Source organism: Coenobita brevimanus, chromosome 65, assembly GCF_032717465.1.
Source record: "Coenobita brevimanus isolate Jiangsu-jjx chromosome 65, ASM3271746v2, whole genome shotgun sequence".
Taxonomy (NCBI): Eukaryota; Metazoa; Arthropoda; class Malacostraca; order Decapoda; family Coenobitidae; genus Coenobita; species Coenobita brevimanus.
In genome coordinates, this window is record NC_137018.1 from 23,138,175 (window position 1) to 23,165,694 (window position 27,520).

The following is a 27,520-nucleotide window of genomic DNA, read 5'->3' on the forward strand; positions in this document are numbered from 1 at the left end:
TAACTGATATGAAACTGTTGCAATTTTTATACCGGTTTTTGTTTTCCTATATAGTGGCAGGTGGTGGCGACCATCATCCACTCACTTCATGTAGTGCTGCATACTTCTTCCTTCACCTTTATCATTCTTTTTGTGTCTGCTCTCGTCCTATTTCCCTCATCCTTCTTGTCAGTTTTTATTACTCTTCTTTCCTTTTCAAGTGTTTTTTTCATTGAGTGACAAACCTAATGGTTTCCTGTAAGTCAAGAAACCAATTACAACGCTGGGTGGTAACCATATAGCCAACCCATACGTGTTTTCTATGTGTCAACAAGTGGGTTGGAGGAGAGTTAGTGCCCCAACCCGTACAATCACTATCTCAAAGACAATCGGCCACCCCTTACGGAATTATGGCGTCTGGCTATATACAGAGAGAAAGAAATGTACTATCATGAAAGACAAAAAAAAAAAAAAAATGGCAGTACGAAATAACGAAGCTAAAATGTGGTAAAAAAAAAAAAAAATCCTACAGAATGTAGGGAGAAAATCTAAATGACAAAATATGGTTCAAAATGATCTGTGCGGTATAGATGGTAAAAACTGACCTTGAAGAAATATGGCAGAAATAGGCCTATGTAAAGGAAAATATGGCACTGCAACACACCATGATATTATATGGGATTACAGAAAAAAAAGTGAACGATGCAACGAAAATTTCTATCTATCTATCTATCTATTGCCAGATGCCATACTCCCATAAGGGGTGGCCATTTGACTTTGAGTTAGTTGTTTTACGGGGAGGGGCACTAACCCTCCACCAACCCACTTGTTGACACGTAGGGAACACGTATGGTTTGGTTATATGGTTACCACCCAGCGTTGTAAATGGTTTCTTGGCTTACAGGAAACCATTTGGCTTGTCACTCAATGTAAAGCCACCTGTAAAGGAAAGAAAAGCAATAAGAAGTGACAGGAAAGATGGGAGAAATAGGAGGAGAGGAGGGTAGGCACAGAAAAAGAATGATACAGGCTAAGGAAGAAGTAGGCTGCAATACATCAAGTGAGTGGATAATGGTCGCCACCACCTACAGTTACTAAAACAAATTAAGATAAACCAAAAGAAAGCGAAATGCTTGAAAAAAAAAAAATATATATATATATATATATATAAGACAATAGAATAAAATGGTTAAGGAAGAATGGTGCTAAACAGAAAAGCACGTACTATATTACACATGATAAATTAGTGAGATACTGATAGGAGTGTATATAAGTGAGGTATAGGGAGGGAGAGGGAGGGGGAGACCGAGAACATAATGAAGGGATGGATCGAAGAGGTATATGAGAGAAGGGGCTGTGACTTGTGTGGGGGAGGGGATAGCGTAATGGCAGAAGACAGGGCGACATGGAGGCGATTTGTTTGTGGCTACCCCTTACAGAATTAAGGCGTCTGGCGATAGACAGATATATATCATGCCAAAAATCAGTGTTGCATGCAGTCTAGGATTTAGCCTTTTAGTACGTTGTGGTAATAAAGTAACATCAAAAGTAGAGAAACGTTAGCAAGATTTTTTCCGTAAAAAAAAAAAAAAAAAATGGTTGCAATACCAGCATGGTGCAGTAATGGCAGCACGAATTTACCATGACAGGCTACGGTATGCCTCCAAAAATATCAAAGGGAAAAAATAAAGCTTAAAAAGAATAATATTAAAGGTGTAAAAATGGTGGCAGGAATTAATCCTGATAAAATATGGTGGCAAAAATAAGTTCACATATAAAATGTACATTCCAGTTTACGATAATAACATATGGGACAAAATGCTGGAAAATGCTGCGAAAATTAACCAACTTGCATAGTTGCATACCGGTACCTCTCTTCCTAGCACACTCATCCGCCACATCTCTCCACCTTCATCTTGGCCTACCTCGCCTCCTCCCTCCTTCAAATTCGATCAGATAGACCTTTTTCACCACTATATTGCCATCCATTCTCCCCGGATGACCATTCCATCTCAGTACACTCTCTTCGATTCTGGTGTCCACAGACTTCCTCACTCCACATCTTTCACGAATCACATTATTCCGTATCCTATCCACTCTCTGTACTCCACATACATTCCTCAGCAGTCCCATCTCCAATTCTATTACTCTCCACTTTTTCATGCCACATAGTCTCACATCCATATGTTAAAGTTGGCACTAACACTGCTCCATGTAAGTCTCGCGCAGCTGCAACACTCAAGCCTGCTTCTTTTCACGGCCTTCATAGGACCAGCTACATTCCTTCCCTGTGTCACCCTACTTTCCACTTCTTTTGTACATTTTGCTCTCTTTTCTCTCACTGTACCCTGGTAAATGAATTCTGTCACCAATTCCAGTCTCTCTCCATTCACTGTAACATCACACTGGGAGTCACCATCTCTCTAAATCACCTTCTTTCTAAATAACTGTCACTTTACTCTTTTCTGCATCTACTCTCAAGGCACGACGCTCACAGATATCTGCAAACCTCTGCAACAAGTTTCCAGGCTCTTGTCCGGTATTTGCAAGTAGTACTGCATCATCAGCATATGTCAAATTTGAGATATCCCATCCATTAGCATGCATTACGAGTACCAACGCCATCCCTCTCTCCACTCTCCATTACTCGTGTTTTTACTTCTCTCACCACCCCATTATATAAATACTGAACAAACATGGGGACACCACACAACCTTGTCGCACCCCCACAGTGATCGTGAACCATTCACTTAAATGTTCATTTACACTAACATATATACAGACAGACACACACACAGACAGACAAACTGAAAACAATACCAGCTTTGCTGTTGCGGCTGGTGATAATAATAATAATAATAAAAATAATAATAATATTAATAATCCATCCATCGATCCAATATCCAATCCTATGCCACCCCATGAGGAGCGTAGGAGCCCGGGGCCAGGCAAGTTGGTCCTAACATATAAGATGAGAGTGACCAGCCTCATTCATCCCTGAGTGGCATTACGTGAGCAATAAACCCCAACCATCCCTTGGATATAAACCTTCACCGGCTCAATCCGATTGGAGCGCCATAATTACCCACTAAACTACCAGGCGCCATAATTTGGTTATATGGTTACCACCCAGCGTAGTAAATGGTTCCCTGGTGTACAGGAAACCATTTGGCTTGTCACTCAGTGTAGAGTCACCCACAGGCAGAAGGAAGAGGAAAAGTGAAGGAAAGACAGAAGAGGGAGTGTAAAGTCACCCTTAGTCAAAAGGAAGAGGAATGAATGAAGGAAAGAAAAACAGAAAGACAGAAGAGGAAAAAAGGAAGAGAGGAGAGGGCAGTCACCCAAAACAGCACTACATCCAGTGAATGGATGGTGAGCGTCCCCAAACAGTAATCGCACTGAAGGGGTTAAGCTGTACACTCTATCATGGTAATTTTGCCCCACTATTATTATTATTTTTATTATTATTATTTTTATATATAAAATAAAAATAAAAATAATAATAATAATAATGGTAGGGTCACATTACCATGATAGAGTATACAGCTTAGCCCCTTCAGTGCGATTACTATTTTCAATTTTTGCCGAATTCAGACAATATTATTCCTCTCTCTCTCTCTCTCTCTCTCTCTCTCTCTCTCTCTCTGCATTAACGCTTGCACTAATCCAGGCTCTTCCTTAGTTGGGTTAAATAGTTTGGTCGTAGCAACAATTAAAGAGATAAAAAGAAAGAAGAAAGAAAGAAAATAATGGAAGAAGATGGAAAAAGAGAAAAGAAAATAATTATATAAAAATAATAATAATAATTATTATAACCAGAGGCCCCCCAAGGGGGGAATCACACCAGCCGCGAGCTGACACATACCTAGCGTGGCTCGGAATATGACCTTGACCTTGACCTACTTTCACCAATTTCGAACTATAATAAGAGATTTTCGTCCCTACTACACAGCTGCAAAATTTTATGATATCTTGAGCAGCTGAGAAGTTATCGTGACAACAGACACACAGACACAGCCAAATTGAAAATTACCAGCTTCCCTATCGCGGCTGGTAATAATAATAATAATAACAATAATAATATAATAAATGCAGGTAATAAAAGATATACCAGGTAGTAATAAATAAAATCTGGTGAAAAAATATAGTAGTAAAAAAGGGCCTTAACCCCTTCATTCCCACAGCGTGCTTTCTCTTCTCTGACTCAGCTTGGAGAGAGAGAGAGAGAGAGAGAGAGAGAGAGAGAGAGAGACCTACTTCTCGAGGGTGTTAATGGTAGTAGTGAGGCAGAAATGGTACCATAAATTTAATAAATCAACTAAATGAAAAAGAATGGTTGCAAATAAAAGAATATCCAAAGTAATAATGGCAGAATTTACAACACTGACTACTACTACTACTACTACTACCACTACTACTACTATTACCTGCCGCGATACCGAAGCTGGTCTGTCTGTCTGTGTATCTGTTAGCAAGACAACTTCGCAACCGCTCAAGATATCATCACAAAAATTTACAGGTGTGTAGAAGGGATGAAAATTTCCTATGAGATCGAAATTGGTGAAAGTAGGTCAAGGTCAAGGTAATATTCCGAACCGCGCTAGATATGTATCGGCTTGCGGCTGGTGTGATTCCCCCATTAGGGGGGCCTTTAGTTATTATTATTATTATTATTATTATGTATTTTATGATGGTAGCGAAAATCACAATGTAAAAAATTATAACAATGCCTTGATATCAATTTTAAAAATTATTCATTAATGGGACGTGGATAATTTAATTAATAAATAATGGCAGGACAGAAACAATGGTGCAAATTGGTAGGGAGTATGATACTATAAATGGTAGGAATTTTAAGAATGGTGGTAAAATGGTAGGATCTGAAAAAAAAAAAAAATGACAGTAAATAATGGGAGTAAATGGTAGCAAGAAAATAATACAAGTAATTAATGGTAGAAACCACATGAATGGTGTGAAAATGGTAGCACGCACGATAATGGAGAGAGAGAGAGAGAGAGAGAGAGAGAGAGAGAGAGAGAGAGAGAGAGAGAGAGAGAGAGAGAATACACGGTAAGTGAAGTATGGTAGCAAAAACTGGTTTTAAAATGGTAGAATTAAAATGGTGAAAATGGAATTGCACCAGATATGTGTGAAAATGGTAGCACGATAATACCATGACAGATAACGAGAGTAAGCATGGAGGAAAATGGTAGCATGAAAATAACACGACAAATAACTTACCAGACTAAAGACACAATGGTATCGGAATGGTAGTGATAATACCATGAAAAAATAAAGGACGTATAAAAGGGTGACATGAAAATAATGAATAATGGTAGCAAGAAAATAATGAATAAGAAATGGTAGCAAGAAAATAATGAATAAGTAATGGTAGCAAGAAAATAATGAATAAGTAATGGTAGCAAGAAAATAATGAATAAGTAATGGTAGCAAGAAAATAATGAATAAGTAATGGTAGCAAGAAAATAATGAATAAGAAATGGTAGCAAGAAAATAATGAATAAATAATGGTAGCAATAAAATAAATAAGTGAATAATGGTAGCAAGAAAATGACGAACAAATAACAGTAGCAAGAAACTCAATAAATAATGGTGGCAAGAAAATGAAATAAATAATGGTAGCAAGAAAATAATGAAGAAGTAATGGTAGCAAGAAACTCAATAAATAATGGTAGCAAGAAAATGAAACAAATAATGGTAGCAAGAAAATAATGAAGAAGTAATGGTAGCAAGAAAATAATAAATAAGTAATAGTAGCAATAAAATAATGAGTAAGTAATGGTAGCAATAAAATAATAAGTAAATAATGGTAGCAAGAAAATGATGAATAAATAATAGTAGCAGGAAGATAATGAATAAATAATGGTACCAAGAAAATGGCGAATCAGTAATGGTAGCAAGAAAATAAATAATGGTAGCAAGAACATGAAACAAATAATGGCAGCAAGAAAATGATGAATAAATAATAGTAGCAGGAAGATAATAAGTAAAGGTAGCAAGAAAATGACGAATCAATAATGGTAGCAAGAACATGAAACAAATAATGGCAGCAAGAAATTGAATAATGATGGCAAGGAAAAAATGAATATATAATGGTAAGAAAAAAAATGAATAAATAATGGTAGCAAGAAAACAAATAATGGCAGTATGACAATGATGAATAAACAATGTCTATCTATCTATCTGCCTGTCTATGGCCAGACTCCATAAGCCCGTAAGTGGTGGCCAATTGTCTTTGAGTTAGTTGTTTTACGGGGAGGGATACTAACCCCCCGCCAGCCCATTTGCTGACACGTAGGAAATACGTATGGGTTAGTCATATGGTTACCACCCAACGTAGTAAATGGTTTCCTGGCTTACAAGAAACCATTAGGTTTGTCATTCAATGTACAGCCACCTAAAAGGAAAGAAAAATAAAAAAGCGACAGGAAAGATGGGAGCTATGACAAGAGAGGAGGGCAAACAGAAGAACAATAATACAGGGGAAGGATGAAGTGGGAAGCACTACATTAAGTGAGTGGATGATCGTCGCCATCACCTACCACCAGTTGGTAGAAAGGAAATAGTGAATAAATAATGGCAGCAAGAAAATTACAATTAAGGAAAAAAATTGTGAATAAATAATGGTAGCAAAGAATAATATATAAATAATAGTAGCAAGAAACTAATGAATAAATAATGGTAGCCAAAAAAAAGAAATAATGGTAGCAAGAAAATTATGAATAAATAATGGCAGCAAGAAAATAATTAATAAATAATGGCAGCAAGAAAATTAATCAGTTAATAATGGTAGCAAAAAATGAATATCTAATGGCAGCAACAAAATGAATAAAAAATGGTAGCAAGGAATAAATAATGGTCGCAAGACAATGACGAAAAAATAATGGTAATAACAAATGAACAACTAATCGCAGCAAAAAAATGAATAAATAATGGTGGCAAGAAATTATTAAATAATGGTAGCAAGAAAATTATGAAGAAATAATGGTAGCAAGAATAAGAATAAATAATGGTAGCATGAAAATTAATTAATAATGGTGACAAGAAAATAATTAATAAATAACGCTAGAGCAAGAGATGTAAGTAGGAATGAGACAGCTGATAACCTAAATACGATTTTAAAAATTATAGAAAAAAAAAAATGTTCCCCCCAAAAGGGATTAAAATATGAAATTTATCATTAAAGTACATAATATGTGGACGCAAAACATTAGTTATAATTATGATAAAGGAAAAATTTACAGGGGTATAAAGATCCATATTACTATATCCATAAAGAATACAGAAAAATAAAGATGGTAGTAAAAGGTTCAAAATAATTATAATGATAAAGGTCACAAGTCTCGAGTGAGAGCAGTGAAAACGAGTTATTTGAGAGGAACATGTGCAGTTACATGGAGAGACAGACTGACAACTAAGGAAGTGAAGGAGCATTGTGGTGCGGATGTGGATGTGACAGAAAGCGTTAGAAGAAATTTACTGAGGGGGTTTGGCCATGTGGAGAGGATTCGGAGTGCGACTAATAAAGGTGTATGGGAGTGAGGTGGAGGGGAGGGAGAAAGGGAGTAGAAGACCGAGGATGTGATGGAGGGATAGTGTGGAAAGGCATATAAGGGGGGTGGTGTAAGTTGGGGGAAGTGCAGCGAAAAGGCAGGGGACAGGGCGACATGAAGGCGATTTGTTTGTGGCCACCTCTTACGGATTTAAGGCGTCTGGCTATCGATAAATGGACAGATAAATTTTAAAACGGGGTAAGGAGGCCATATAATTAAAGTTATAAATATGACCAAAAACAACAGAGGGAGAAAGATCCAAATTATTATAATGATACATAATAAAACAGAAAAAAATATGACGGTAATAAAAATGGGCAAATACAGTAATTATGATGATAAGGGAAAATACAATGATGAAAAAGGCGAAATAATTAATAATAAAGTGATTAAAGAAAGGGTGTAGAGTCAAAATATTACAATGATAAATATACAAACATAATAATGTTGGAAAAATAAGATACAAACAATTACAGTGATAAAGGATAGTAAGATAAAGTGCAAAAAAAGAGTCAAAACAGTAAGACAGTAATTAAGAAAAAATAAGGGGCAGTAAAATGGTCCAGACAAATTATACTGATAAAATAAATTAATAAAATGGCAATAAAAGGAGCAAAAAGTCATAAGTAAAAAAAAAATATCAATGGGCTGTAAAAGGAGCAAAAAAGTACACCGATAAATAAAGAAAACATAGTAATGTAGGAAAACGGAGCAAAAAAAAAAATACAATAATAAAGTTAATTCTTAACCAAACGGCCGCGGCGATTCCACCTACATTATAACAAAATCATGATCCCAAGGTAAGTAATTTTGGCACATATGCAACACAGATAGCTAACTGTTGAGTTGTGACTGCAAGAAGTGATTGGAAAAATTAAAACAAAATGTACCTATTTTGGGTATTTAAGGAAGCGGCCTGGTCGCCCGCGGCAGTGTATACTGTACCAACGATCTCTCCGACTGGCCGCGTTGTCCACCAACCACCGCTTCGACTGGACGCGTCAGACTAACCCGCGTCCAAGCTACTGGAAACAATTATTTAACCAAATCAAACCTAACCAAACCAAACCTAATCCATCCTAACCTCACTTTCATTTGACAGCCAGATTTTAATATATAAAAAAATATGCGCGTTAGGAACGTTAAATATGGCCAGATACTGGTAGACATCGGCGGAATATTTACGCATACTGTATCCTGATTTATGGCTTTCAGAAGTAAGTTTACAAAAATGCACATTAGCTGTGGGGTACTCCAGGAATAATAACAAGTAACCTGTGAAAGACTCTTCAACAGAAAATACGGAAAGGCAGCGCCCGTTTGGTAAAGAACTAACGAGAAAAAAATATAGTATAAAAGGCAAAATATTATAATGATAAATAAAGTAAGTAATTGTACTAATAACGAGACATATGATTATAACGATAAATAAAAAATACAAAAACTGCAGAGAAAGGGAACGCAATAATTGCAAAAATAAAGAAAAAATAAACATTTAAAAAAATAACTAATGGTAAATACAGAAGAATAAAAATATGCAAACAAACAGCCACATAATTTTCCATTTTGCATTAACTTATAAGTGCATAGCTAAGACGATTTTTATCAGCTGAGAAAAATTCTGTAGTTCTTTCACCTTAACTTGGCCCAGATCTGCGTCGTTTTGAGGCTTATTTCAGGCAACTCAGCGGAAGAAAATTATTATGCAACGGCTGGACATCCCCTCCATAGCACTTCTCCGTGACTAGCATCATATTCTAGTGTAAATCTCTTGTTACCGCCCAGTGGCAGAAGAAAAACTGTGCTACGGCTCTACATCATTTCCACAACACTTCGTGACTAACACCGTATTCTAGTGTTAATCTCTTGTTACAGTCTGTGGCAGAAAAACACAATGATACTGGTGTACATTCTTTCATACGGTAGTACTTCTTCGTGACTAGCACTGTCCGCAATCTAGTATTAAGGCTGCTATAATTATAACTAAACATTTAAGATGAAGAGATGGTTATGTTGGGTCAAGTAAAAGAAGTACATTAGTGTCTCAATTTGCCCTTTGATTTGCTGGAAATGAGAACAAAGAAAGAAAAAGAAGAACGAGAGAGAGAGAGAGAGAGAGAGAGAGAAAGAAACAAGAAAGGAAGAAAGAAAACCCCTGGGCTCTTCTGGCTATAGCCTGGATAAACTAACGAAGAAGGTCCATGATAGATAAAAGTTATAATGACAGATAGAAAATAAGAGAAGATATATATTGGTGAAAAAAGAGCAATAGAATTATAATGACAGGTATAAAAAGAGCAATACAATTATAATGACAGGTAAAAAAAAGAGGAATACATTTATAATGATAGGTATAAACAAGAGGAATATAATAATGATGCCAGGTAAAAAAATAAAAAAAATAAAAATTATAGAGAAAATAATATTGTAAAAATAGTGGTAAATATATTGATAATGACTGGCAGATGAAGGCAGAAAAATATGGATATATACATTAATTAATAAAGGAAGCATTATTATGATGTGTAGAAAAAGTAAAAAATTACAGAAAAATAATATTGGTAAAATTGAGGTACAGAATTATAATGGTAGACAGATAATTACAGAATAATTATTAACAAAATATGAAGAATATAGTTATAATGACAGGTATGAAAAGGTAGATAACTGAAAAATAAATAAAATGACAAAAAAAAAAAAAAAGGATCGTTGTAATGACAAAATGGAAGAAAAACATATTAACACTGGTGCAAAACATGAGGTATACAGTTACAATGTTAGGTCGAAACGAACTTATTTTTACAAAACACCTGTTTAGAGAAATGCGGCAAAGGGTTAGGCTATAATGATGCTTAGAAAAATATAGAGAACAGACAAAAGTAAATGATTTAAACAAAAAAATTTGCCCCAAACATTTATAAGCAAAAATGTTAAAGAGATTCATAACTGATGTGGAAATTATTACAGTGAGGTCAAATTATTACTCCAACACACAGAACAAACAAAAAAACATATAACTAGGGCTAGAAAAGAAGCTGAATTAAAGAAATAGGTATAATGGTCTAAGAAACTAAAAAGAAAAAACTATATATATACAGAGAGAGAGAGAGAGAGGTGATAAATAATAATTATATATATATATATATATATATATATATGCATTATATAAGGTATATTGGTAATAATAATAATAATAATAATAATAATAATGCAAAATAGGTAACAAGCAAATACATTCATAATTGTAAAAGAAAATAATAATAATAAAAAATAATAATGCCAAAGAGTTCCCCTCATAAAAACAATAAATAATGTTAGTAAAAATCAGAGCAATGGTACAGTACTAAACAAAAAATAAATAACCCCAATAATTAAAACGGAATATTAAACAGAAACAACAGCAGTGGTGGAAAAATAGTCAAAAACAACTTAAAAGCAAAAAAGCAGGAGAAACAAAAAACGAAAAAAATGACGCCTGATACACACTCTCCGGCTCCCACATCACCGCCAGCTGAATAAAATCGTCTGGTGTAACCGTAAAAAAAATGCCTGGGGTGGGATGTCAGACCTAATTACGATCAATTCCCCGGCCTAACATAAGATATGCTTTTTACAGGAAGGACTAGACAAGGGGGAAGCTTTGGCACACTTTTCCCTGATCATCCTGCAGAGAAAAGTTATAATCCTTCAGTAATTTCCGTCCCGTAACGATATTTATTTACGAAGTTACAACAGAGGAAGATGCGACAGCCTCCTTGTCCTTCCTGCAAATTAAAACCTGAGACTATATTAATACTCTCAGGCTGCTATCAATACTGTATTAATACTCTAGGGCTGCTATCAGTCCCTTGAGAGAGAGAGAGAGAGAGAGAGAGAGAGAGAGAGAGAGAGAGAGAGGCAGGCAAATAACTATACTTCCCCTCCATTCCTCACCATCTATACCACCCTCTACCCCACATTCCTGCCGACTTGTGGCCAGCCCCAAAACAGTTCCCTGGTTTCCCTGGGGCAGATTTTGGCTGAGGTTAGGGGTCCTCGTAACACCTCTTCATTTGCGACTTGTTTTGCACTCTATCTATTTATCTATCAATCTGTCCATCCATCCGTCTATCTGTATCTATGTATCTATATGTTACCAGACGCCTTCATCACGCAGGGGTGGCTACAGACATATCGCTTCCATGTCGCTCGGTCCTCCACCATTTTGTTGCCCTTCCTCCGGCTCACACACACCCTCTCTCATTTATCTCTCCGCTCCACCCCTCCATCTCATCATTGGTCTCCCCCTCCCTCTCTCCCCTCACTCATACACTCTCCTAGTCAGTCTTTTTATTCTCCATCTTTTTTTTTTTTTTTTCTGGAACTGGGTCATTTACACAAATTCGAAGATGTAGTTGCGTAAAATTAGATGAGCCTTTGTTTTGAAGCAGGTATGAGTCTCCTCGGTTACTAGTCAAATCGCCCTTCTGTTCTGACTACACTTGACCATCAAGTGAACTGAGAGGGATTAGGGATTTTTGTCAGGTTAAAACAAAACGTACTGTAAACTAAAGTCCTTTCACCTAAACTTGACCCATATTATCGTCCTTTTAATGTCACGTAGCTCAGTGGCAGAAAAAGACACTTCACTACTACAACTCTACATCCCTTTTTAAAGCACTTCTTCGTGACTAGCACCATACTCTACTGTTGATTTACTGTTAGCCTACAGCTTAGCATTATGGATGAGAGATGGCAATTTTAGGTCAGGGTAGTGCAAAAATATTGCGATCGTTTCCGCCTCGTTGCCTCAATTTATTATCATTTTTATTATTGGGCAATTAAGGCGCTCCAATTGGATTGAGCCGGTGAAGGTTTATATCCAAGGGGCGGTTGGGGTTTATTGCTCACGTAATGCCACTCAGAGATGAGTGAGGCTGGTCACTCTCATCTTAAATGTCAGGACCAACTTGCCTAGCCCCGGGCTCCTACGCTCCTCATGGGGCAGCGTAGGAATGGATGATGATGATGATGATGATGATGATGATGATGATGATGATTATTATTATTATTGCTGTTGTTGTTGTTATTGTGGTTGGTGTTTTTCCAATCAGAACAATAGTAAAGGAAAGAATCTGGAATATTCTGTACTTTCCAGTGCTTTCCCTTTTCAAATAAATAAATAAAAAATACATGCATTCATACATATACATACATAACTACCTACATGGGGTTGTATTACGGCGGCCACTATCACCTCTTCCTTAGCGATTTATTCTATTTAAAAACGACTGTCTTTTGTTTTATTTTCTTGATAAACTGTATAAATAACGATAATACAGGGTGGTCCGTAAATAGCAGCTCACCAGAAACTCACCGGCCAGTACCTTGCGTGTTGCGGGCACGGCTCAGTCTGCTGGTGTGGGTGTGAGTGTGGCAGTGGGAGTAGGAACAGTATAAAAGGTGTAAGACAGATTAACGCTGAGCCGTCCCCGCAACACGTAAAAAATCGGATTAGGAAACAAAATGATGGAAAGGCACTGACCACGCTGACTGAGCCGTGCCCGCAACACACGAGAAATGGCCCGGCGGAAGAGGTGCGTTGTATATGGACCATCTTGTATTTAGGTATGATACAGAAAAACTAGTCACGAAGAAGTGCAACGTATATTCCTTAGCAGAGGAAAATAGAGGAGTGTTGAGAGTAATTTTGATATACCAATATATATATATATATATATATATATATATATATATATATATATATATATATATTTATACTTACCGGTATTTATTTACTTTTATTACTATTTCACCCTAAATTTGCCATCTTTCCATCTTGAATGCCAAGTCGTAGCTAACAACAGATTAACACTAGTCACGAAGAAGTGGAAAGGATGAGGTGCCGTAGTACTGTTTCTGTCATTAAGCTACGTGAAATAGGCTGGAAAAGGACAAAAATCCCGTCCAAGTTAAGATGAAAGGGGTATAGAAAATAGATATCATCCCTACTAACCTTTTCAAACCGGGAGAGAGAGAGAGAGAGAGAGAGAGAGAGAGAGAGAGAGAAATAAAGTCAACAGGAAACTGAAACAGACCAAATAAACGTCGCTGAAACTAGGCTGGGTTTTAATGGCTACTCTTTCACTCCGCCTTGTGTTGCGAGGACGGCCCAGGCAGCGTTATCAAGGTCTGCCCTGCAACACTGATTAATCTCCTGCTCCCACACCCACACCAGCAAACTGAGCCGTCCCCGCAACATATAAACTACCGCTAAATGAGTTTCTAATGAGGAGCAATTTACGAACCACCTTGTACAGACCAGATAAGAATAGAGATACCTTCCAAACAAGATATGAATCAGTGAGATAAGATTGAGAGAGACATTTCAGGATCAAGATAAGAGTGATAGTACATGAGCAAGATACGAATGAGATAGATATCTCAGAAGCAAGATAAGAATGAGAGAGACATTTCAAGATCAAGATAAGAATGAGAGATAATTCAGGAGCAAGATACGAATGAGGGATATTTCAGAAACACCATAAGAATGAAACAGATATCTCAGAAGCAAGATAAGAATTAGTCAAATTTCAGGAGCAAGATAAGAATGAGAGAGACATCTCAGGAGCAAGATAAAAATTAGGGAGATATTTCAGGGAAAGATAAGAATGAGAGAGAGAGAGAGAGAGAGAGAGAGAGAGAGAGAGAGAGAGAGAGAGAGAGAGAGAGAGAGAGAGAGAGAGAGAGAGATTTCAGGAGCAAGAATATGAGACACTTCACTAGCAAGATAAGAACTAGAGAGATTTCCTTAGTAAGATAAGAATTAAAGAGTGTTAGAGAGAAAATTTGGAGAGATTTCACTAGCAAGATAATATTTAGAGAGAATCGGAGAGAAAAGAATTTGAGATTTCACTAACACGATAAGAACTTGAGAGTTTCATCATCAAAAAAGAAAAAAAAAATCTTGCTCACTAGGCATAATAGAGTAGGCTGTGTCCTTCCATACTGTTACGGCATCAGGTACAGAATTAAAGGACAGTTTTTTTTTTTCCTAAATGCAAGAAGAAGGACCAAAGACCAGATTACAGACGATTCACTTTCACAGGACGGAACTGGGCATAACATTCGATGCGCTTTCAATCTAGAGGGGGAAGGTCCCTTCAAATATACTATAGCAGTAGCCGTGTGTGTGTGTGTGTGTGTGTGTGTGTGTGTGTGTGTGTGTTTTGGGCACCCGAAACTACACTCAAATCGCACCAAAATTGGCACAGAAATCGCAAAAAATTCGCTGATGTGAAAAAACTTGATCCCATCACGATTGAAAAACTTTTACCATATTTAGTGAGCGATCACATTTTGACCAAAAAAATGCTGCTCCCGAAGGCCGGCATAGGATCTCTGTAGAATTTTTTGCCGATAGGTACAACTAAAATATTTCAGACTTGCATTCGGACAACTTGGGTTCATTCCCGAAGCTGCAAATAACACGATCAATTGGTTAGCTGCAAAAAATCCAAGTGACAACGTTACACTAGAACAGCACATAAACGCGAGAGCCCTCCGCAGGAGCAAGTACGAGGGGCCCGAAGGGCCCAAGAGCACTTGTCTAATATACTATAGCAGTAGCCGTGTGTGTGTGTGTGTGTGTGTGTGTGTGTGTGTGTGTGTGTGTACTTTGGGCAGCCAAAACTACACATTCAAATCACACCCAACTTGGTTTAAAAATTGCAAAAAATTCGCTGATTGAAAAACCTTGGTCCCATCACGATTGAAAAACTTTTACTATATTTAATGAGCGATCAAATTTTGACCAAAAAACGCCGCTCCCGGCCCGGTCGGTTGCCGTGGCCGAGTGGTTAATATCTCAGACTTGCGTGCGGACAACTTGGGTTTCATTCCCGAAGCAGCAAATAACACGATCAATTGGTTAGCTGCAAAAAATCCAAGTGACAACATTACATTAGAACTCCACATAAACGGACCATCATGGGCCCTTCGATGCTGCCTTGACGACCGATAGTGACAATGTTAGACTAGAACAGCACATAAACGTGACTCAGATTACCTGAAATGATCACAATGCACGCGCGAAGTGCGAGGAAACGAGTGAGAAGCACGAGAAAGCAAGCGCGCAACGCGAGAGCCCTCAGCAGGAGCAAGTGCGAGAGGGCCCGAAGGGCCCACTAGCACTTGTTGGTTGCTGTCTGAATGAGTCTCCCTGGTTATTATCATCGGTTTATTTTTATGGCAGGTGATTAAGGGGGGTATTCTCACGAGGTTATTAGGAAGCTTACTAACACCTTTTCCTTACCGGTTTATTTCTGATTCGGCTCCGTTACTGCATACTTGTGTGTTATTCAGGCAATCTTTTTTTTTTTTTTTTTATTAAAAGCACATATGAACAAAAAAAAAAAAAAGGATGTTAACGTGTGATTTGGGAAATAAATCGCTAAGGATGAGGTGCTAGGGATATTAAATGCATATAAGAAGCAAAAAGAAAAAAAAGAGTGCTAATACGTAGTTTGGGAAATAAATCGCTAAGGAGGAGATGCTAGGGATATTAAGAGCATATAAGAAGCAAAAATAAGAGGATATTAATGTGTGGTTTAGGAAATAAATCGCTAAGGATGGGGTGCTAGGGATATTATAAGCATATAAGAAGCAAAAACAAGAGGATGTTAATGTGCGGTTTGGGAAGTAAATCGCTAAGGAAGAGGTGCTAAGGATGTTAAAAGGATATAAGTAAATAAAAAAGAATGTTAATATGTAGTCTGGGAAATAAATTGCTAGGGAAGAGGTGCTAGGGATATTAAAAGGTTTTGAGAAGCAAAAAAGAGGATATAAATGTGAAGGCTGGGAAATAAATAGCAAAGGAAGAGGTGCTAAGGAGTCTCCTTACCCGATGAGAATACTAAGTGGTGGCTGCAGCAAACTCGCTTACTCTTATATTGAAGCCTGAAATCGCCAAGTGTAATGCAGACCCGAGATTTTTGGCGATGATTTTTGAAGTATTTGGCGATGAATTTTTGAAGTATTTGGCGATGATGAAACATATCTGGCCTTGTTATATATATGGCGTTGTGTAATATGGGATGCAGGCCAACCCTACCTACTAACCATAGGCGTTCCATTAATGATCGTTCAGTCATTAGGCGTCTGCCTTCCACTTAGCGATTGCAGATTCATGCATAATACCTTTAGGTATGAGGCAGGAATGAATCTCTTTGGTTATCACAGTCTCTCTCTCTCTCTCTCTCTCTCTCTCTCCCTCTCTCTCTCTCGGATGATGATCTGCATGAAAGAGAATAATAAAGTAAAGCACATATATCAGCTTGAACAAGAAAATAAACCAAAATAGTTGACTAAAATATTGGATTAATATGTAGCTAGTGCTGCTGCTGCTGCTGCTGCTGCTGCTGCTGATGATGATGATGATGATGATGATCTGCATGCATGAGAAAAAAGTAAAGCATATATATCTACTTCACGAGAACAATCCAAACAGTTGGCTACAATACTGGGTTATGATGATGATGGTGGTGGTGGTGGTGGTGGTGGTGGTGGTGGTATTGGTGGTGGTGATGGTCGTAGGCGTGATGATGATGATGATGACTAAAGCTTGGTTACACGTATGATGATGATGATGATGGTGGTGGTGGTGGTGGTTTGGGTGATGATGATGATGAAAGCCTAGTTACACGTATGATGATGATGATGATGATGATGATGATGACGAAAGCTTGGTTACACGTATGATGATGATGATGATGATGATGATGATGATGATGATGATGATGATGATGATGGTGGTGGTGGTTTGGGAGATGATGATGATGAAAGCCTAGTTACACGTATGATGATGATGACGAACAAATGTACAGTACAGCCCATCACTTTACTTAGGCTAAACATTGCCATGACTTCATTTTAAATACTGAGATACAACGAAAGCCGAACACTACAATGTGATGCTAGTCACGAAGACGTGATTTGGAAAAGATGTGGAGCCGTAGCAGTTTTTACTTCTTTCTGCCACTGAGCTACGGAAAATAAGCTGCGAAAAGACGAAAACCCTCGTTTGGAAAGAAAAAATCTTGTGTAAGTTTTGTTTTCAATCTCCTATCCCTGCATCCCACCCTCTCTGTTAAAATGTTTGAATAATAATAATAATAATAATAATAATAATAATAATTATTATTATTATTATTATTATTATAAATTTTGGTTAATTCTTTATCAAACGGACGTGGTGATTCCAACTATATTTTTACAAACTCAGGATCTCAGGGGAAAAATTTTAGCACACTATGCAACACAGACAGTTAAGTGTTGAATTTTGACAGTAAAAAGTGATAATGATAATGATGATGATTATTAATGATGCTAACTGGTTCCTTTCACTCGGCACTGTTAATATACCGGTATAGTGGTTCTGGTGGGCTGTAACCAAGTGGACGCATTGATTACCGCCGATCTCGCCGACGCGCATCAGTCCTTCAAAGCTAGGGCAAACCTAACGATCCAGCCTAACCTAACCTAGCTTTTCATCCTTCAAACCCCCCTGATTTTAACCACCTAGGATTGTCACTGTACTTAATCTAGACAGCCTCTGAATACCCTAGCAGGCCAAATCACAATCTGAGTCCTAACTTACTCAAACTAATACAATCTATCAACCTAACCTATTTTAGCCTAACCTATCCCATCCTAACCCAACCAAACCTATCCTGACTTAACTGAAATGATCCAAACCTAACACATCGGTAAAGAGTTTGAAATGATGCCAAGATTAAGACGTGCGTTTGTTAAGCTGTGCTCTTGTTGGTAACGCCATCGACGTGAAAGGGTGTCATATAAACAAACGTATTTCACAGGTCAAATTTTATAACTGATATGCAGATGGAATTTTTTTTTTTTTTTTTTTTTTTTTTTACACAACCCGCCCAGGATTTTAAATATAAAACCCAGGTAAAATGCAGGATTATTACAAACCCTGAGATTTTTATACAGTAAATATTTTTGGGCAAAGCAATGAGTATGTATGGTTGTGTGCAAGAGATGGAGTAGACTGTAGCACTAGTCGAGCAGGGCAGTACTCCCAAGATGGAAGGAAAGCTGATGACAGGGAGAGCTGGAGCTCCCGTTTCATCAGCCCTCGGGACTAGGTCCCAACCATCCCCCTTTGCTGAACTTTTTCAGTGTCTCAGTAACACAGAGAGTACGCCAGCATGCTCTCCAATACAAGTTTCTCTATCAACACCAAACTACATGCACAGTACACACTACACTTCCCTTTCCAAAATTTGAAAAAAAAAAAAAAAAAATCATGGCAGCGCAACACGGGGCCTCGGAGTCCACAGAGGGGGGACCAAAAATGCCCCCACCTTCTGCTCCTCTCCCGGTGACGACTCGAGCTGCCTGGAACCACTGTCTGACTCTCTCCTTCTTCATTTCTGCATCATTCGCGGTCTTTCCTCTAACTTTCACTCTGTTGAGCACCACCTCTCCTTCTCTAAACCTCACCTTTTTCTAACTAAGATTCAGCTGTCTGAGGCAACTGACAGCAGACCCTTTTCTGTATCCTCCTACTTTCTCTATACTCATTTCAAAGCCAAAGGTGGCTGTTGTGTATATATACACAACGACTTAGCTTGCTCTTGTGTTCCTGAACTCGATTCTTCTGAATTCTCTACACTCTGGCTTTGGCTTTCCTGTCATTCTCTGACTAAATATATCTGCACTGTTTACTTATCTCCTAATTCTACTATCAAAAATTCTTTGACTATCTTACCTCTACAATGGAACACATTCTTTCCATTTCTCCTTTCTCTGAAATCTCCATTCTAGGAGATTTCAATGTTCACCACCACCTTTGGCTCTCCTCTCCTTTCATTGATCCACCTGGTGAACAAGCCTACACCCTTTCTATCCTTAACCAGCCATGTCCCGTCGACATAAGGGTACGTTGCAACATTTTGCATTTGCCAGTCCCGACGACGTACTGGTACGTCGTGCAATTGCAAGGTCCCTAATTTGCACAATTTTCAATTTTCGCGCATGATTTTTCGTACATATACATGGGACACCTTCCTCTATTCCTCTACAAGATGCCAAGCAAGGACAATGCCTTACACCGCATAACCTCTCCCCCCCCCCACACGCCATTGTCTCGCCAATTCACCTGTTACCAGTGACCTGGCCAATACATTCAGGGCCAGAGTGATTCCCCAATCGATGACAATGTGGAGGACAAAGTTTACATAGCATTAGAGGAAGAAACAGACAGAAATGATGATCAGGTAATCTGGCAAAAGAAGGTCAGGTATGGTGATGAGTTAGTGAGTGAAACAATGCTTATAATGCCTATATTACTGTTTGAAAGCCAATATACTCTCGTACTACATATAAATTCGTACCAAGTAAATAAATAAATACCGTTTATGAGTGGTGTGAAATAGTTACCTTCCCATAGAACTCGTTTCCTTTGGTGCCAGCCTGTTAGAAAACCCAGTCAGGTAAGGAGGTACTGCTACCTGGATCAAGTATTTTAAACCTCAGGTGAGCGATTTCTCTATGAAATTTCGATGTTTCTCACCAAAAGCAGAGGTTTTAGCCAAAAAAACTTTTTTAGAAAATACCTTGGGATTGGGGGGTGTCGGAGGTGCGAAATAGCTCGGGCCGTGACGGGTTAACCCGTCACGTCCCGAGGTTTTCCGCACCTCCGACATCCCCCAGTCCCGAGGTATTTTCGAATCTTTTTTTTTTTGCTAAAACCTTCGCTTTTGGTGAGAAACATCGAAAGTTCATAGAGAAATCGCTCACCTGAGGTTTAAAGTGCCCAATCCAGGTAGGAGTTCCTCCTTACCTGAGTGGGTTTTCTAACATGCTGGCACCAAAGAAAACGAGTTCTATGGGAGGGTAACTATTTTATCCACTCATAAACGGTATTTATTTATTTACTTGGTACGAATGTATATGTAGTATGACAGTATATTGGTTTTCAAGCAGTAATAAAGGCATTATAAGCATTGTTTCACTCACTAACTAATCACCATACCTGACCTATTTTTGCCACACTACCTGATCATTATTTCTGGCTGTTTCTTCTTCTAATGCTATGTAAACATTGTTCTCCACATTGTCATCGATTGGGGAATCACTCTGGCCCTGAATAACTTTACTAGCCAGGTCACTGGTAACAGGTCCTTTGCCAAGATAATGGCGTGAGGGGGGGAGGGGGGAGGTTATGCAGTGTAAGGCATTGTCCCTGCTTGGTATCTTGTACAGGAATAGAGGAAGGTGTCCCGTGTATACATACGAAAAATCACGAGCGAAAATTGAAAATTGTGCAAATTAGGTACCTTGCAATTGCACGACGTACTGGTACGTCGCCGGGACTGGCAAATGCAAATCGTGGTGACGTACCCATACGTCGTCGGGACGAGGCGGGTTAATGACCTAGAGCAGCTTGTACAGCACATTGCCCGTATCCCTGACCACCTTGGAGAGAGCTCCAACATACTCGACCCTTTCCTTACAACAAATCCTTCTGCTTACACTGTTAATCTTTTCTATCCGTTGGGCTCCTCTGATTACAACCTTATCACCTTAACCAGTCCTATCGCTCCAGTGCGGCATGTGGACCCTCCAAAGAAACGTTGTTTGTGGCACTTTGAAGCTGTGGATTGGGAGGCCCTCAGGCAGTACTTCTTTGATTTTCCCTGGAATGATTATTGCTTCCATGGCCGGAAGCCATCTGAGTGTGCCTTGCATATTACAGAGGTTACTCTCTCAGGCATGGAAGCATACATTCCTTTCTCAATTCCTTTGACTAATGCAGCCTTGGTGTAATCACGCTTCTTCTAATGCTGTCCACAACAAGGAAAGGGCCTATAAAAGATACCGGAGCCAACTCACCCCTGAATCACATGTTTTATACGTTTCTGCCCGGAATCGTGCGAAGTTTGTTCTTCACTCTGCTAAAAATAATTTCATCCGTACTAAATGCTCTCAACTTTCCAACTCGAATTCTTCCCACTCCTGGTACCTTGCCAAAAACCTTTCTAACAACTTTACCTCATCATCCTTTCCTCCTCTTTTCTACTATGATGGCTCTGCAGCTTTTTCTTCTGCTGATAAAGCAGATCTCTTCACTCAGACTCTCTCCTCCAATTCCACCTTAGACGATTCCGGTGCTGTTCCTCCATCACTTCCCCCCTCTGACTTCCTCATGGCTGACATTAAAATGACTTCAGCTGATGTATTTTCTGCCATCACTGGCCTCAGTACTAATAAGGCATATGGGCCTGATGGAGTCCCTCCTGTTGTTCTCAAGAACTGTGCATCTGTGCTTAACCCTGCCTTGGCAAACTCATTCGCCTTTGTCTATCAACTTGCACCTTTCCTTCTTGCTGGAAGTTTGCTCTCATTCAGCTAGTCCCAAAGAAGGGTGACCATTCCCAACCCTCTAACTATCGTCCAATTGCTTTAACATCCTGTATTTCAAAAGTTTTCGAGTCAGTTCTTAATAGAAAAATTTTAAAGCATCTTTCCTATCACAACCTTCTTTCTGATCGTCAGTACGGGTTCCGTCAGGGACGCTCCACTGGCAATCTTATCATCTACCTTTCAGACTCTTGGTCATCCTCCTTTCGGGACTTTGGCAAAAGCTTTGCCATTGCACTTGACATCTCAAAGGCTTTCGATCGAGTCTGGCATAAATCTTTAATTTCCACATTGCCCTCTTACAGTTACTATCCTTCTATCTGTGCCTTCATCTATAGCTTCCTTTCTGGTCGTTCTATAGCCGCTGTCGAAGACAGCCATCTTTCTTCTCCTAGATCAATCAACAGTGGTGTTCCTCAGGGCTCTGTCCTATCACCAACTCTCTTCCCTTTATCCATCAGTGACCTTCTATGCTGCACATCTAACCCTATCCACTCATACGCTGATGACTCCACCCTTCACCTTTCCATTTGGTTCCCTCAACGTCCATCTTCAACAAACAAGGGATGAGGGTATGGCACACCTAATGTCTGACTTGGCTCGTATCTCTGACTGGGGTAAAAATAATCTGGTTGTTATTAATGCATCAAAGCCACAGTTTTTACACCTATCAACCCAACAAAATTTTTCACAGGTATACCCACTAACGTTTAATAATATTCAGCTTAATCCTGCATCATCCTTGAACATGCTTGGGGTTTCATTTACTCGGGACTCATCTTGGAAAGATCATATTACATCTCTTGTAAAATCTGCTTCCAAGAGATTAGGTGGGCTAAGCCGACTCCGTTCCTTCCTTACCCCTGCACAATTGTTGACTCTATACAGGGGTTTCATCCGCCCCTGTGTGGAGTACAACTCTCATGTGTGGGGAGGCTCCCCACATACAGCTCTTCTCAATACGGTGGAGTCCAAGGCTTTTCGTCTCTTTAACTCTCCTCCTCTTACTGACTCCCTTCAACCTCTGTCTCATCATCGCACTGTTGCATCTTTATCTCTTTTCTATCGCTACCTCAATGGTCACTGCTCCTCTGAACTGTCTGCATGTGTTCCTTCACCTCTACGACGGGCGCGTAGCACCCGTCTAGCAGCAAACTCTCATCCCTTTTCTGTCCATCTCTCTAATGCAAGAGTTAACCGTTACTCCCAGTCCTTCATTTATGCAACAGGTCATCTCTGGAACTGTCTCTCTCTCTCTGTATTTCCTGCTTCCTATGATCCCCAGTCTTTCAAACGCAGTGTGTCCAGGCATCTTGAAATGATCGGATCTTGAATTTGGCTCTCTCTTGTATTTTGTTTTTCTCTTGGAAGGAAAAATAATTGCTGGCCCGCGGCCTTTGGTTCCTTCTTCCTCGCATTAAAAAAAAAAAAAAAAGAAAAGAAAAAAAAAAAAGAATATAAGAGAGTACGGATCCGTCGGCTCAAGGAATGTTTAGGTACGATTGAAAGTTGGCCTACAAGTGTGGGCGATTGTATGCGCGAGGATGCGCCAACGCAAGATCATGGAAGTAGAGTAAAAGAAGAGTTCTGGACAAATGTGGAAGCGTGCATGGAAAAGTTTGAAGTGAATGAAAGTTTTTGATTGGAGATAAGAATGGAAATGTAGGGAATGTGAAGGTGGATGGAGCAGTTGGAGAGTATGGTGTGAATGCAGAAGTGGATGAGAATGGCAGTGCTTTAGCGGTCATTTGTGTGGGGAGAGGGTTGGTGATAGCCAATACCCTCTTTAGACACAAAATAATCCACAGGTATACTTGGCGAGTGATGAGGAGGGTGGGTGGTGAACTGAATTAACGTAAGTCAATGACTGATTATGTGTGTGTGAATGACAGAATAAGGTGTGCAACGGATGCAGGAGCATACAGAGGTTGTGAAGGTGAACTTTCTGACCACCACATGGTGATGGTGAAAGTCAAGATTCAAATGAAATGGAGGAGTAGGAGAAGGGAAGGACAGGAGGAAGTAGTCCATACAAGGACGATGGAAAAAAAGGCAAATTATAAGAGAGAAATGGGAGAGCGATTGGGTAAATATGATCTGGTGCAGATGGGGGACATGGAAGGTGTGTGCAAGATATTCATATAAGAAATCTGTGCAGCATGTGAGGTGGTGTATGGGATGAACAGAAGACAAAAGGGGGTGCAAGGGAGAGCATGATGGCATGAAGAGGTGAGACAGGCTGTGGCGCAAAAAAAAGAAAGCATATAGTGAATGGATGAGAAACATAGGCGTGGAGGAATTTGAGAGACATGAGAAAGAGTTATAAGTAAAGAGGAAGACAGAGGTGAAAAGATTAGTAAGAGAGAGTAAGAAGAGAATGGATGAGGAATTTGGAAAGAATCTGAGTGTAAAGTGGAGGGAATGTAAGAAAATGTTCTGGAACGAGATAGAGAGTTAGTCAGGGTGGTAAAGAACTAAGTCGGGGTGTGAAAGATAAAAATGGTAGAGTGCTAGTGGAGAAGGGGGAAAAAGTGAGCAGATGGAGAGAACACTTTAACGAATTGTTGAACACAGACAATGGAAGTAATGCGAGTATAAGTGGCTGGGGAATGGCTGGAAGAAGCAAGGAGGTGAGAAGAAAGGAAAAAATAAGTAGGATGGAAGTTGTGGAAGTAATGAAGAAAGTCAAAATGGGGAAAGCCCCAAGAATTCATGGAGTGTGAGGTGAAATGCCGAAGCATGGGGGAGAGATAGTAGTAGAATGGATATGGAAGATGTACAGATTGGCCTGGGAGGAAGGTAGAGTCCCGGGGGATTGGAAGTCAGGTATAATTATTCCCTTGTACAAAGGAAAAGGGGAAAAAGAAGTGTGTGGTAATCACAGGGACATCTGTCTTCTTAGTGTGTATGGTAGGATACTTATTGACAGAGTTAGAGAAAGAACAGAGCAATTAGTTGGAGAAGAACAGGGAGGCTTTAGGAAGGGAAGAGGTTGTGTAGATCAGCTATTCATTCTTAGATCTTTAGTGGAAAAGTTTCTAGAGAAGGGAAAGAAGTTGTATGCGGCTTTCATGGATTTGGAGAAAGCATATGACAGGGTGGATAGACAAGGATTGTGGAAAGTATTAAGAATATATGGAGTAGATGGGAAGTTGTTGAATGCTGTGGAGAGTATGTATGATGTTGCTAAGGCTGCAGTGCGTGTGGATGGTGAACTGAGTGAATTTTTCTCTTTGAAGGTTGGGTTGAAACAGGGATGTGTCATGTCTCCATGGTTGTTCAATCTGTACATGGATGGGGTAATAAAAGAGGTACAAGGTAGGGTAGTGGATGTTGGAGTGACCCTGGTGAGAGAGGGTAGTGTTTGGAAACTCCCTGTACTGTTGTTTGCAGATGATACAGGGTTGTTGAGTGAAGACGAAGGAGAGCTGCAAGGCTTGGTGGATGAGTTTGGGAGAGTGTGTAAGAAACGGAATCTAAAGGTGAATGTGGGGAAGAGTAAAGTGATGGTCTTTGAAAGAGGTGAAGTCAGTGAATGTACAGCGAGGTTGGATGGTGAGGAATTGGAAAATGTGAGTACGTTCAAGTACTTGGGTAGTGTGATGAGTAAGGATGGAGGTTTGGAGGGTGAAGTGCTTGAAAGGGTACAGCAGGGAAGAAAGGTTGCTGATTCCTTGAAAGCAGTAATCAGAAGCAGGGAAGTGAGCATGAAAGTGAAAAAGTTACTACATGGCAGTAGTGTGATACCAACTCTAACGTATGGAAGTGAAGCTTGGACGTTGCTGGAAGGACACAAGTCGAGTGAGAGCAGTGGAAATGAGTTATTTAAGAGGAGCCTGTGGAGTCACATGGAGAGACAGGCTGACAAATGAGGATATAAAGGAGCGTTGTGGTGTGCATATGGATGTGATAGGAAGCGTTAGGAGGAATACACTGAGGTAGTTTGGGCATGTGGAGAGGATGGAGGGTGAAAGACTGACGGAGAGAGTGTATGTGAGTGAGGTGGAAGGGGGAAGAGGGAGGGGGAGGCCGAGGATGAGATGGAGGGATGGGGTGGAGAGGTATATGAGAGAGGAGGATGTGAGTTGGGAGCGGGGCAGTGAAATGGTGGGGGACAGGGCGACGTGGAGGCGACTTGTTTGTGGCCACCCCAAACGGGATTGAGGCGTCTGGCAATAGATAGATATATATAGCACCATCATCACCATCATCCGGACCTCCTTTCCCGCCCTGGGGCAGGGTGAGAAGTAGCAATCTCTAGACAGCCCAGATTTGTCCAGTCCAATGGGCCACGCTTCCATTCACTCATCATTCAAGCCCTCGAAATCCTGGCTCTATTGGATTCGCCAAAAACATTCACCACGCTCTGTAGCTTCATATATATATATATATATATATATATATATATATATATATATATATATATATATATATATATATATATATATATATTATATATACTTTGTATTCAAAGGTTATGAATTAAAATTTTAAAATTATTCTTTTTAGGTAATACTCAGTACAGTAAAGGATCAATAGTACTATACTGTAACCTACATTATGCAGTATTATGAAGTATAATGAATGAGTGTATCAGCTGTATAGGAATTCCTCAATTAGTTACTAATATATCAGCTTGGAATCCCACAGCTGATCACCAATTTATGTATATCAGCTGAGTCGTGACCTCACAGTTCCAAGCAAGATTATAGTTGCGCCTGGATGAAGTCACTTCTGGCTGACACACTCCACCAAAGTCTTCTCACACACTGGAGATGGCGGGAATTGGTGTATAATCCTGTTGAAGGAATGTAGTGGTAGCGTATGCAGGTGAAGAGAAACGGAGCAGATTAACTCTCTATTTATTGGCCACAGAAAGATACAACTGCGATACAGAGAGAGCTCAGAGTTGTACGTCCCTCTCGTTTGAATGATACATGCGTTCTGCCCTAGCCCGCCAGCGTCCCCCTCTGGGTGTGGCGCTGGGGTCAGCAAAATCAGAGGTGCTAAACCTCCACAGACAACTGAGATTTATACATGAAAAAAAGCATTATAACTATACTATGTACATTATACACCTCAATAAAGTAGTATCGATTACATTAAAGTATACCAACAAGGTAAATATTTCCCCAGAAGACTTAAACATATATACAATTCATATTTCTCTATCGCCTTCCCTTTCCTCTAGGTTCTGATTAAAAGAAGATGTTTGAGTGCGCATCTTATCCCAAGCCACACCTTACAGTGAAATGGCGTTATGGAACTATAACTAGTCTTGGAAACAATATTGGCACCAGAACAAGAGTATTATGATTTTTTTTCATCAAAGATTTATCTAATCATATTGTAAATATTCATGTTGAGACATGCTGTACAATACATGATGAAATCCAGACTAGTTAGCCTTGAGAGGCAGTCATGTTGTAACGCGTATAAGCAAACAGGCATAAAGACTTCATCCAGGACAGCACAACTAGACCAGTCTTTCTTGGGCAGTAGTCAGTGGAGGGTCACTACGCAACAGAACATCATGACAA